The sequence below is a fragment of the Alligator mississippiensis genome, chromosome 8 (assembly GCF_030867095.1).
Source record: "Alligator mississippiensis isolate rAllMis1 chromosome 8, rAllMis1, whole genome shotgun sequence".
In the NCBI taxonomy this organism is placed as follows: Eukaryota; Metazoa; Chordata; order Crocodylia; family Alligatoridae; genus Alligator; species Alligator mississippiensis.
This window is the reverse complement of record NC_081831.1, coordinates 40,185,503-40,198,291: the sequence shown is the minus strand read 5'-3', so window position 1 is coordinate 40,198,291 and position 12,789 is coordinate 40,185,503. Positions and strand designations below refer to the sequence as shown.

Genomic DNA, 12,789 nt, shown 5'->3' with positions numbered 1-12,789 from the left:
CTCTCCCTGGGCCCTCAGTGCCTTGGGAAGCCACGGCTGTCCCTTTTCTGCCAGCAGCCGTGTGTCCGGGCAGCTGCCCTGTGTCCGGCTCTTCTGACGTCACCGGCCCGGGCCCGCCCGGCCCCGCTGACCCGCGGTCTGGTCGCTCTGGTCCCTCCAGCCGGTGCCGTCTACTCCCCGCGGGGGCTCGTGGCTCCCCAGGCTCTGCCTGCTGTAAGCCCGTCTGCGGATGCCTCCGAGCCTGAGGCGCGTCCCCAGCCCCGGCGTCTGAGCTCCCGATCAGAGCCCCGCATCTTCCCGGCGGCGTCCCTTGAGGCTGCTGCCTTGCAGCGGAGCTCCCGCTGGCCCCATTGCCCCCGAGGCTGCCCTCTGCCTCACCCGCCTGGGTCCTCCGGCAGGCGCCTGGCTCCTTCTTGTGGCGGCTGGGGCTGCAGCCTCCAGCTCCACAGCCGGCATCTCCCAGCTGGCGCCCTGCTCCAAGCCCTGCGGCGGCGGCTCAGCGAGGCCCGGCTGCCTTTTGAGCAGCCCGCGCTGCTCGGGAGCCGCACCCCCAGCTCTTGCTGATCCACAGGCTCAAGCTGCGAAACTGCTGAGCCTGCTTTTGTGTTGGCGTCGGCGTCCGGGTCTCCCCCCAGCAGCTGCCCGTCTCTGTTCCTGGCGTAAGTATCGGGGCCCAGACCACGCTGGGGGGAAACTCCTGCCTTCCCTATCACAGTCATGGGCCCCCAGGAATCGTCCATCCATATGATGGTGGTCACATGGAAAGGTCCACAGCACCAGGTTCTTCTGAAACACCAGCCTGGTGAGGACATGGAGAATGCTTTGCTTATGTCAGTTTCATCATAGCATTGGAAGACAGGATTACCCGTCTGCTGCTCAGGAGCTGAGCCTGTCTACTCCTCCCGTGGCTTACGAAGCTCTACACCAAATACTTGGATGCGAGGAAGAAGTTCTTCAGCTGCTGGGAGAGAGCAGCTGCTGGATGACTGAGGTGCGTGTTCAGATGCCTCAAATCACAGTGAAGGGTGCTGGGGGGTGCACCTGGATTCTAGCGTAACTCATGCCAGCGTACCATAGCCAGGTGATATGCCGGATTTTGGGTCCTCAGGGTGCCCGTAGCCCTGGGAGCCCCTCAGGCAGACTACTGACTGAGGGGTCCTGTGGAGAGGTGTGTCCCTCACCCTCACCACCCAGGAATCTGCTATGAATACAATGAACACATTCTTTGTTATACGCAACTACTTTATATGCAGGAAATAATAAATGACAATTGTTATTATATTTCTTTAATAACAATTTAAAATAAATTTACAAATACAACATCAGGTGGATAATTCCAGTGCGCTGGGTGGTCTAACTTGTGTTAAACTACCTAAATAACTGAACCCACCACGTTATAACCCTTTAAAACAGTTTCCCCACCCCATAACCCAAGTGATTTCCTTCTGGTCACTGTCCACTTCCCATAACAATAAATAGCAACATAGCTATAACTATGATCCACCACTAGATGGTGGAGGCAAGGCTTCTGTTGCTCCATGGAAAATGGACTCATTTAATCCTTCCTGGTAATAAAAGGAAATGAGCTCTAAACAGCTGCTGTAGGCAATAGACTCCCTTTTGTTTCCTTCTGGAAATACACTTCCTGCAAACACTAGTGATTAGGTATCCCATCACACACCCATGCTGTTTTGTGTTCTCTCAGCCCACTCCCTCTTGAGGCTGTCTCCCCGTCCCAGCACATCCACCCCCAGGCAGGAGCTTCCTTCTGCAGGTCTCTGACCCTGCAATTCCTCCCAACTCCAGCAAGCCTACCAGCACTGTGCAGGCATACCTTCCTGTCTGGTAAAGATTGCCATAGTAATGAGTAGGCTATTTACACACACAATAGTGTGTTGCCTATTCGCCATTGTTGAAAGGGCCTGAATATAAATATATAGAAACGAGACATAACAAAGTAAGTGTAAGTGATTCATAGTAAAATGAAACTTAAGATAACAGAATGAAATTTAACAGACCAATCAGGTGTGAGCATATAGGGTTACTTTAGCGCAATTGGAAGGTCCCAAAACCAGCTTGGACCAGGAAAAATTGCTCAAAATTGGGTCAGTGGAGTGAAACGGGCATGTGCTAGATGCTGCGTCCGCACCCAAATATGGGGCGCTAGATGCTGCATCCGCACCTGAATATGGGACTTATGGCGAGGAGGAGTAGGAGGGGGCCATGACGCCAACTCACTCCTATAAACCGAGCATAAGCAATCCCAATTCGGAGGAGAACTCACTTACAGAGCATCGAAAGAAGAATTGCAAGTAGTTCACATTGCAGCCTGATCAACTGTGCAGTGTCTCTAGCGGGTTATGGAATAGAGAAGATCCCACACAACTTACTGATTCGTTTGATGAACTGGCTGGGGAAATTTTTAGCTACTTGCACGATTTCACAATGATTGCACACTTAATTCATACAACACAATTTTATTTTAAAATTCTTTGCTACACATATAACACTGCTTAGCTTTAAGAAATACCACAAACATTAAGAACACTATAACTACATATATCAGAAACAATGCTCCAAATGCACTTCCTTAAAACAATTACAATTACAACTAAAAGTTAAATTTGAATCAATACTATTATTTTCATGATATCCTTACAATCCTAGAATTCTGAGAAGCCAAACACCTAGATATGCTTTCATTCCTCAGTAGTACAATTTAATGGGTTGGCCTCAGTAGTACGGTTCAATGGGCTGGCCTCAGCAGTACAGTTCAATGGGCTGGCCTCAATACTGATAGGACTAAGTCCCCTTCCTTCAGTCCCTTTTGGGTGCTCTGCAGCTTCAGAGTGAACTAAGAGATTCGTGTTCACGGAGAGGGTGGTTCAGGTGATTGTTATATTGAATGAAATAGTTTGAATGTTTGTAATGGTTGTCCATTAGCCAGTTTCAGGAAGAAGATAAGATTTATCTCCTTATCTAGGTCATTGTTTTGGACTACGTGTGAAAGATCCAGACTTTGCTTAAAGTTTTAACTTTTAAATTTTATCTTTAGAAGTTTTTAACAAAGAGAACCTGAAAATTGATCCTTAAGCAAATATCCTGAGTTCAGAGAGATCAAACCCTAGAGCCTTTTGACCAGATTGGTAAGAAAAGGTCACTTGCAGTGGTATGGAAGGTCTCCAAAAGTAATTAAAATGATCAACAAAAGAAACTAATTACTAAGCAAAAGAATCTGTTGAGTAAGATCCGAGCCCAAATTTGGGGGTAATGACAGGTTTGAGTAAGAGTGGCCCAAGACGGCAGCTCTCAATAAAAACTGTAACCTACTCTCCCAATTTGGAGGTGACTGTACTTGCAGAACAATGAAGGAAGAATCGCAAGTATAGGCCGGATCAGACTGATCACCTGAACCACCCTCTCCGTAAACACGAATCTCTTAGTTCACGCTGAAGCTGCAGAGCACCCGAAAGGGACTGAAAGGAGGGGACTTAGTCCTATCAGTATTGAGGCCAGCCCATTGAATCGTATTGCTGAGGCGAGCCCATTGAACCGTACTACTGAGGCCAACCCATTAAATTGTACTACTGAGGAATGAAACCATATTTAGGTGTTTGGCTTCTCAGAATTCTAGGATTGTAAGTATATTATGAAAAATAATAGTATTGATTCAAATTTAACTTTTAGTTGTAATTGTAGTTGTTTTTGTAATACTAATTCTTATAGCATTGTTTGGGAAGGAAGTGCATTCGGAGCATTGTTTCTGATATATGTAATTATTGTGTTCTTAATGTTTGTGGTGTTTCTTAAAGCTAAGCAGTGTTATATGCGTAGCAAAGAATTTTAAAATAAAATTGTGTTGTATGAATTAAGTGTGTAATCATTGTGAAATCGTGCAATCAACTAACTACCCCCCCAGCCAGTGCATCAAAACGAATCAGTAAATTGGGTGGGATTTTCTCTATTCCATAACCCACTAGAGACAGTGATCAGTCTGATCCGGCCTACACTTGCCATTCTTCCTTCGTTGTTCTGCAAGTGAGGTTACCTCCAAATTGGGACAGTAGGTTACAGTTTTTATTGAGTGAGTTGCCATCTTGGGCCCCTCCTACCCAAACCTGTCACTACTCCCAAATTTGGGCTCGGATCTTACTCAACAGATTTCTGCTGGGTTCAGTTTCTTTAGTTCACCATTTAATTACTTTGGGGAATTTCCTTTCTTTCCAACCTTTTCAAAGGCTCCTAGGGTTTGATTTCTCGGAATGTGGGATGCTTGCTTAAGGGTCATTTTTAGGTTAACCTTATTAAAGGCCTCTAAAGATAAAATTCAAGAGTTAAGACTTTGAACAAAGTCAGGACCTTCCGCACATAGGCCAAAACAATGACCTAGATAAGATGAACCTTGTCTTCTTCCTAAACTGGCTAATGGGCAACTATTATAAGCATTCAAACTATTACATTCAATATGACACAGAGTCCCCGAGACAAATATCTCACTCTAAGTGAACAAGTCGTCTTGTCTGAAAGCCGCAGAACACCAAGCCAGCAATGTCTCGTCTGACTCGGTAACAGAATAGAATAACCAAGTATGCTACACCTATTGGTGTGGTAAGTATGAAATATGAGTAATACTAATAATCCTGAAATCAGTAAAGTAATTGTAACCTGAAACTGTATTTGTAATCCCTTTTCTGTAGTATTATTATCAACAGAAACAGGAGCAGCAATTTCTCTCATATTTTTGTGTTTTGTGTGTTTGTGTATGTTGTGTTTCGTATTGTTTATGAAAGCTAAGCAGTTGTACAAGTGATCTAAGGAGTAGTAAATTAGCTAATACATTGTACATAATAAAGGAAGCTTAATGGTTAATAACACCGGCCTCAAAAGTCTCCTCAGTACTTACCCTTCACACTCGTACATGCCAACTCCTAATGACCCGTACCCTTCGGCCCTGTAACTTTACCACCCCCACAGGGTAACAAAGATATTGCACCCTCAGCAAACTTTTTGCCACCCTTTTCTTGCAGAGTTCTTAATTAAGCACAGCTCACCCACTCAGCTTGCAGCCAGGTGAATTTTGCAGCTTGTCTGACTACCTGTCCCAGACAATCTTTTTTATTTGTATGCTACTGTAACTTTAAGAGAAGCAGCTTAGCCAGAAAGCACTGCAGAACAGGCAGGGCACCACAGCTGCAGATTGCCAGGGCAACAGGCTAATGAAGCAATTAGCAGCGGGCCCAGGCACTCACCTGACCGGATGTGGGCAGGGCCCTGGGTACCTATAAACCTGTGGCTAGAGCTAGCAAGCTAAGCTAGCCCTGCTCACTGCAGAGTTACTGTATAGGTGAAGCATGCAGGGGCACTGGTCAGACTGCTTTGCTGCTCAGGAAGACCTAGGCCCAAGAAGCTCACAAGGAGCCAGCTGGCACTAGAATGAAAGGTTTGCCCTCTTAAAGGGGCAGAGGACTGCTTCTATTGGTTTGTTTATGTTATACCCCAGGAGCTTATGTTATGTTACCATTTCCCCTAGTGGACTGGGATGAGGCTATAAGGGGAGAAGGAAGCCTCATTAGTGCCCACTGAGGGCACCACCACAGAGGAGCCAGAGAGCCTGGCACCAGTGAGGGCGCTGCCACAGAGGGGCCAGGAGCCCAGCAGACAGGGGCCCAGTGACTGGAAGGAACAAGTGAAGCCAGTGCCTCAAAGCCAGTTCCAGTTCAGTGGGCCTAGGCTAGAAGGCCTAGCTAGATTAAAAGGACAGAGGCCAAAGAGGCTGAAGCCTCAACAGAGAGATACCTGTAACACCCACAAGGCATGGAATGTGGTAAAGGGAAGGTTTTGGAGCCATGCAATTAAGCCCATAAGGCTTTGGGTGCCCAGACAGGCACAGCTGATCACAGGCCCAGCCAGGAGCCAGAGACCAGTGGGACTGAGGCCCAGCAAAGGTCCAGGGACAGTGTCCCTATTTATTTACACAACATCTAGGCATGGTGGGTGAGACAAGAGGGGGCACCCTAAGGGCACAGACGCAGACATGCCCCTCTGTGAGCCAAACATGCGCTGCCTGGCTGGGGGCGAGGGAGGGAGGGATGATTTGCACGCGGTGGCAGGCTCTGTGTGTGCGGGTGCACACTTGTCTGCGGGTGCATGAGCACACCTCTCCTGGTGCGTGCGTGGGGGGGGGCGTCTGCAGGTGTATGTACGTGTCTCTGGGTGTGTGCATCTCTGCATGTGTGTCCGTGCACACCTGGGTGCCAACATGTCTGCTCACCCTACCATGTCCGTGCTTGCCTCTGTGCATGCATGTGATTGCATGCACACGTGTGTGCATGAGCGTGTGGGCGTGCACGTACATGCTTGTGCATGCACGTGCCTGTCTATACGCGTGCACCTGCCTGTCTCCATGCACACCTGCCTGCCTGCCTGTGTGTGCGAGCCTGCATGCACATGAGCGTGCCTGTTTGCATGTGTGCACGTGCCTGCGTGCACAGGTGTGCCCATGCATGCCCATGTGCACGCACATGCCTGCATACATGCACACGTGCCTCTTGTGTACACCTGCCTGTGCACGTGTGCGCCTGCATGTATGCGTGCGTGCGAACCTGCCACAGTGTGCACATGTACCTGCATGCACAGAGGCATCTGCGTGCACACCTGTGTATGCATACGTGTGCGCATGTGTGTGTGCCTGCCTGCATGTTTCTGCATGCATGTCTGTCACTGTGCGTGCATGTCCTCATGCATCTGTGTACATACCTGCGTGCGCATGCATGTCTGCCTGCCGGTGTGCACGTGTGCATGTTTGTGTGAGCATGCCTACCTGCATGTATGTGTGTTCTCATGTGCCGGCCTGCATGTGCATGCACTCCTGTGTGCACGAGCACCTGTGTGCATGCATGTGCTTGCACGCCTGCATGTGTGCGCACACCTGCCTGCATGTTTATGCGTGCACCTGTATGTGTGAGTGCATGTGTGCGCCTGCCTGGGTGTGCGCATGTATATGTGCGCCTGTGTGTTTGTGCGTTGCTACGTGTGTGTGTGCATGCCTGCATGTCTGTGCATGCACACCTGTGCGCATGTGCATGCACACCTGTGCATTGTGTGCATGCATGTGACTGCCTGCATGTCTGTGCTCCTGCCTGTGTCTGTGTGCACGTCTGTGTGCACGTTTCTGTGCACGCAACTATACATGTACACGTGTGCACCTGTGTGCATGCATGCCTGTGCATGTGTGCAAGTGCGCACTTGCATGTTCACATGCACCTGTATATGCACGTGTTCACACACGCCTGCATGTTTGTGTGCACACGCCTCTGTGTGCATGTGTACATGCCTGCATGTGTGTATATGTGCGCGCACCTGCATGTGTGCATGTATGTGCATGCCTCCATGTGCTTGTGCATCCCTGCATGTGTATGTACATGCCTGCATATCTGTGTGTGTGTGTGCCTGTGTTCGTGTGCACGCATACATGTGCATCGTGTGCCCGCACGTGCCTGTCTGCAAGTCTGGGCCCGTGTGTGTGTGCACGCACGTGTATGCGTGTGTGTATGCACATAACTGCTTGCGTGTGAGAGACTGTGTGTGTGCATGCACCTGCATGTGTGGGCTAATGCCTGTGTGTGAGCGTGCGCACTTGCATATTTGCATGCACCAGCATGAGCACATTCACACACACCTGCATGTGTGCACACGCCTGTGTGCATGCACCTGCATGTGTGCGCAAATGCCTGCATGTGTCTGAGTGTGTGTGCTCATGCCTGCTTGTGTGCGTGTGCGCATGTGCCTGCGTGTGCACGTCTGTGTGGGTGCGCACCTGCGTGTCTGTGCATGTGCACGTTTGCCCCTGCATATATGCACGTGTGTGTACGCATCTTCATGTCTGTGGGCCTGCACCTTCATGTCTGTGCGTGTGCGCACTTGAGTGTTTGCACGCATCTGCAGGTGCATGTGTTCACACATGCCTACGTTTGTGTGCGCACACGCCTTTGTGTGCATGTATGCGCGTATCTGTATTTGTGTGCATGCGCACATGCCTGCTGCAGAGTACACGACTACATGTGTCTGTGTATGTGTGCACACCTGCATGTCTGTGTGCATGCGCCTGTATTGTGCACACATACGCCTACCTGCATCTGTGCGCCTGCCTATGTGTGCATGTGTTGGCGTGCACCTGCGTATGCGTGCCTGCATCTGTTTGCGTGTATGCACACGTGTGCATGCCTGCATGTTTTTGCATGCTTGCATGTCTGTGTGGGCATATGCCTGCATGTGTCCATGTGCACCTGCATATGTAAACACGCACCTGTGTGCTTGTGTGCGCGCATCTGTGTGCATGCCTCACGTGCCTAAATGTGTGTGCATGCCTGTGTTCTCATGCGCCTGCATGTGTGCATGCCTGCGTGCATGTGCACATGCCAGTCTGTATGTGTGTGCATGTGTGTGCTCACCTGTGTGTGTATGCACCTGTGTGTGTGTGTGTGTGTGCACCACATGTGTTCGTGTGTGCCTATGTAGGTGCGCACATGCCTGCGTGTGCCTGCTTGCCTGTGCCTGCATGGTTGTGCGCGCCTGTGCATATTTGTGTGCATCTGCGCGCATGTGTACCTGCATGTCTGTGCGCGCACACCTGGTTGTGTGTGTGCCTACATGTGTGTGTACGCACCTGTGTGCATGTGTGCTTGCCTGCATGTGTGCATGTCCACATGCCTGCATGTGTCTTCATGCACCTACGTGTGCGTGCACACACGTGTATGCATGTGCCTGTTTGCAAGTGCGTGTATGCATGTGTGTACATGCCTGTGTATGTATGCGTATGTTTGCGTACACCTGTCTGTGTGCATGCACCTGCCTGCGTGCTTGTGTGCCTATGAATGTGCCTGCGAGTTTGTGTGCCTGCGTATCAATGCGTGCCTCTGTGCCTGCATGTGTCTGCGTGCTTGCATATCTGTGTGTGTGCCTGTGTTCGTGTGCATGTGCCTGTGTGTGCCTACCTGTGTCTGCATCTGTGTTTGCCTGCATCTGTGTGTGTCTGCATGTCTGTCTGTGTGCCTTTGTGTGTATGCCTTCATGTCTGTGCGTGTGTACCTGTGTGCCTGTGTCTGTGTGCCTGTCTCTGCATGTGTGCCTGCATGTCTGCTTGTGTCTGCCTGTATCTGTATGTGCCCGCCTGTATCTGTATGTGCCCGTACATCTGTGTGTGTACATGTGTGTGCGCACCTGCAAGTCTGTGTGCACCTGCATGTCTGTTCCTGTCTCTGTGAGCACTTGCATGTGTGTGTGTGTGTGTGTGTGTGTGTGTGTGTGCACGCGCTCCTGCATGTCTGGGGGGGTGTGCATGCCTGCATATGTTTGTGTTCCTGCATGCTTGTGTCACTGCATGCCTGTGTGTCATCATGCCTGCGTGTCTGTGTGTATACCTGTGTGTGTGTGTATGCCTGCGTGTGCCAGTGTGTGTGCACCTGCCTGTGTCTTAATGTCTCTGTGCCTGTCTATGTGTGTATGTGGGCAGGCCTGCGTGTCTGCATGTGTGTGTGTGTGTGTACGTCTGCATGCCTGCATTTGTGTGCGTCTACATGCCTGTGTCTGCCTTTCTGTGTGTGCGCCTGTGTCTGCGTGTGCCTGCATGCCTATGTGTACATCTGCATGTCTGTATCTGTGTGCCTGCATGCCTGCATGTGTGTGCCTGCCTGCCTGTCTGTGTGTGCGCCTATGTGTGGTGTCTCTTAGCTAACAGGCAAGAGTCCAAAGCACCCTCTGCCACGAGACATTCATCAATTCTGTTTGAGGAGATTTTTGGGACTGTGGAGCAAGAAATACCAGATACAGCACTTGAGAAGAGGGAGGACTCGGACTCCCAAGAGAGTGGAAGCTGGAACCTCATGATTTGTGGCAGCAAGCAGAGATCTTCACCTCCACCTGCAGTCATTCATCTGGAGAACAGATATGCAGCTCTAGCAGCAGAGAGGGAGGAGCATGTTCCATTGGTGGAGCAAGACAGCCCAGGCCTCACCAAAGTGGGTAGGATCAAGATGACTGCCACCAAGGAGAAATGACGGGTGGTGGTGGTTGTTGAAGACTCTCTTCTGTGGAGGATGGAGGGAGCCATCTGCCAGCCTGTCTTATTGTCTTGGGAGATCTGCTGCTTGCCCGGAGCCTGGATCCAAGATGTCACAGAAAGATTACCAAGGCTCATCCAGCCCTCTGACTACTACCCTATGCTGCTTATCCATGTGGGCACCAATGATACTGCCAGCAGAGACCCTGAGCATATCAAAAGCGACAACAGGGCTCTGGGTGCAAGGGTGAGGGGGTCTAGGGCTCAGGTTGTGTTCTCATCAATCCTTCTGGCCAAGGGAAAGGGCCCAGGCAGGAGCAGGTACATCCTGCAGATCAACACCTGGCTGCACAGGTGGTGTCACCAGCAGGGATTTGGCTTCTTTGACCATGGGATGTCATTCCAAGGATTGCTGGGTGTAACAGGGTGCCATCCCCAGGGGCATTTGAAAGTGCCCAGAGGCACCCCAAAGTCCCTTTTTTCATTTGTATTTGCTTCTGGGAACAGACTCCCCTTTACTCACCTGCCACAACGTGTTCTTACTTTGGGTTCTTAAAAGGGAAGCTTCTCAGATCCATTCTTGGCTCTCAAACACTGGGAGGTGATGAGCTCCTGCCTTAAGGGCTATTTGCATGACTCTGACCTCCCCTTATTGTATCCCATGCCTCGCAGGTGTTGTCTGCATCTTCTGCTCCCTTTGGGGTCTCAGCTAATACAGTTTCTGCCCCTTTTATGTAGCTGAGTCCAGCTTTGAGGCACTAGCTTCAATCAATCTACTCTAGGCCCCTGGCCCTGTATGGCTGTGCCCCTTGTGGCACCAGGCTCTCTGGCCCCTTGTAGTTGCACCCCTGTATGCACTAATGAGGTCTCCACCTGCCCTACAGCCTCAGCTACAAACCACCGGGTCAAACTATAACATAAATAGTAAGCCCCTGGACTTACTAAGAAAAGTTAATGGAGGCAGTTAGCTTCCCCTCTGCTTCCCAGTAACAGAGCTAGGGTTCCCTGTTACATTGGGAAAAGATGAGATCCATCTGACAAAGAGGGAAGAGTGTCTTCAGACAGGTTCGCTAACCTAGTGAGGAGGGCTTTAAACTAGGTTTGCTGGGAAATAGAAATCAAAGCCCTGGGGTAAGTGGGGAAGCAGGAGACCTGGAAGAAGAGCAAGCAGGAGAAGACAGCAGTATGAGAGCACCTCCCCTTCCTGAGAAATCAGGGCAATCAACTAGTTACCTCAGGTGACTACACAAATGCAGAGCTGGGAAACAAGCAGGAAGAATTGGAAGTCCTTGCACAGTCACAGCACGATGATGTGATTAGAATAACAGTGACTTGTTGGGATAGCTCGCATGACAGGAGCACTGTCATGGATGGGTACAAACCTTTTGAGGACAGGCAGGGGAGAAGAGGAGGAGTTGCATGTTATATGAACCATATGATTGCTCAGAGCTCCAGTATGAAACTGGAGATAGGCCTGTTGAGAATCTCTAGGTTAAGGTTAGAGGGGAGAGCAATAAAGGCAATGTCATGGTAGGGATTGACCACCAGACTAGTAGGAAGTGGTGGATGAGGCTTTCTTCAAACAGGTAGTGAAAGATTCCCTATCATAGGCCCTGGTTCTCATGGGGGACTTCAATTACCCTGACATCTGCTGGGAGGGAAATACAGCAGTGTGCAGGCAATCCAGGAAGTTTTTGGAGAGTGCTGGGGACAACTTCCTGGTACAAGTGCTGGAGCGGCCAACTAAGGGCCATGCCTATCTTGACCTGCTGCTCATAAACAGGAAAGAATTGCTGGGGAATGTAGTAGTGGATGGCAACTTGGGCAACAGTGATGAGATGATAGAGTTCAGGATCCTGAGGAAAAGAAGGACGGAGAGCAGCAGAGGAAGGACCCTGGACTTCAGAAAAGCAGACTTTGACTCGCTCAGGGAACTCATGGGCAGGATCCCATGGGAAATCAGACTGAAGGGGAGAAGAAGTCCAGGAGATCTGTCTCTACTTTAAGGAAGCCTTACTGAGAGTGCAGGAACAAACCATCCCAATGCACAGGAAAACTAGCAAGTATGGCACACAAAACCAGCTTGGCTTAGCAGGGAACTCTTCAGCAAACGAAATCACAAAAAGGCAGCTTGTAAGAGGTGGAAACATGAAGAAATAGCTAGGGAAGAATACAAGAACATTGCTCGGGCATGCAGGGATGAAGTCAGGAAGGCCAAAGTGCAATTGAAGTTGCAGCTAGCAAGGGATGTAAAGGATAACAAGAAGGGTTTCTATAGAACGTTGGTAGCAAAAGAAGGATCAAGGAAAGTGTGAGGCTCTTACTGAATGGGGAGGCAGTCCTTACAGGCCTTCAGGCATTCCTATACAGTCTCTCTCACAAGTGTACCCTTACCTTCATACAGAACACCAGCCACACATACGTTGATCCATCCATCCATTGAGCCCCACCCTAACAGAAACCTTTTAAAGGGCCGGTGCTCATGGCATTTTGGATGATGCACTCATCCTCAAAATGTGCATACTGTACTCTATCCATTATACCTAAGGGGTGTCGTATGGAAAATTACAAAACTGAGGACCAGAATGACATCATTCGTCTCACCTGTGAATGGCCTTACCAACTTGAACTGTCCTGATCCCATAACCTAACACGAGTCAGCCACAAGCATCTTAATTTGCTCTCAACAGCAACTTCAATTCGTTTTCTACCTGTTGCTGCCTGAATCAAAA

At 49.8% G+C, this 12,789-nt stretch overlaps 1 long non-coding RNA gene across 1 annotated transcript; it reads left to right on the top strand.

Annotated features, from left to right (window-relative positions):
- Window positions 1-11: 11 nt before the first annotated feature.
- LOC109283295 (uncharacterized) lies at window positions 12-4,872 on the top strand. Its single transcript, XR_009463939.1, has 3 exons — window positions 12-659; window positions 847-991; window positions 4,475-4,872. It is a non-coding gene; the product is annotated as an uncharacterized LOC109283295 (long non-coding RNA).
- The last annotated feature ends 7,917 nt before the right edge of the window (window positions 4,873-12,789 follow it).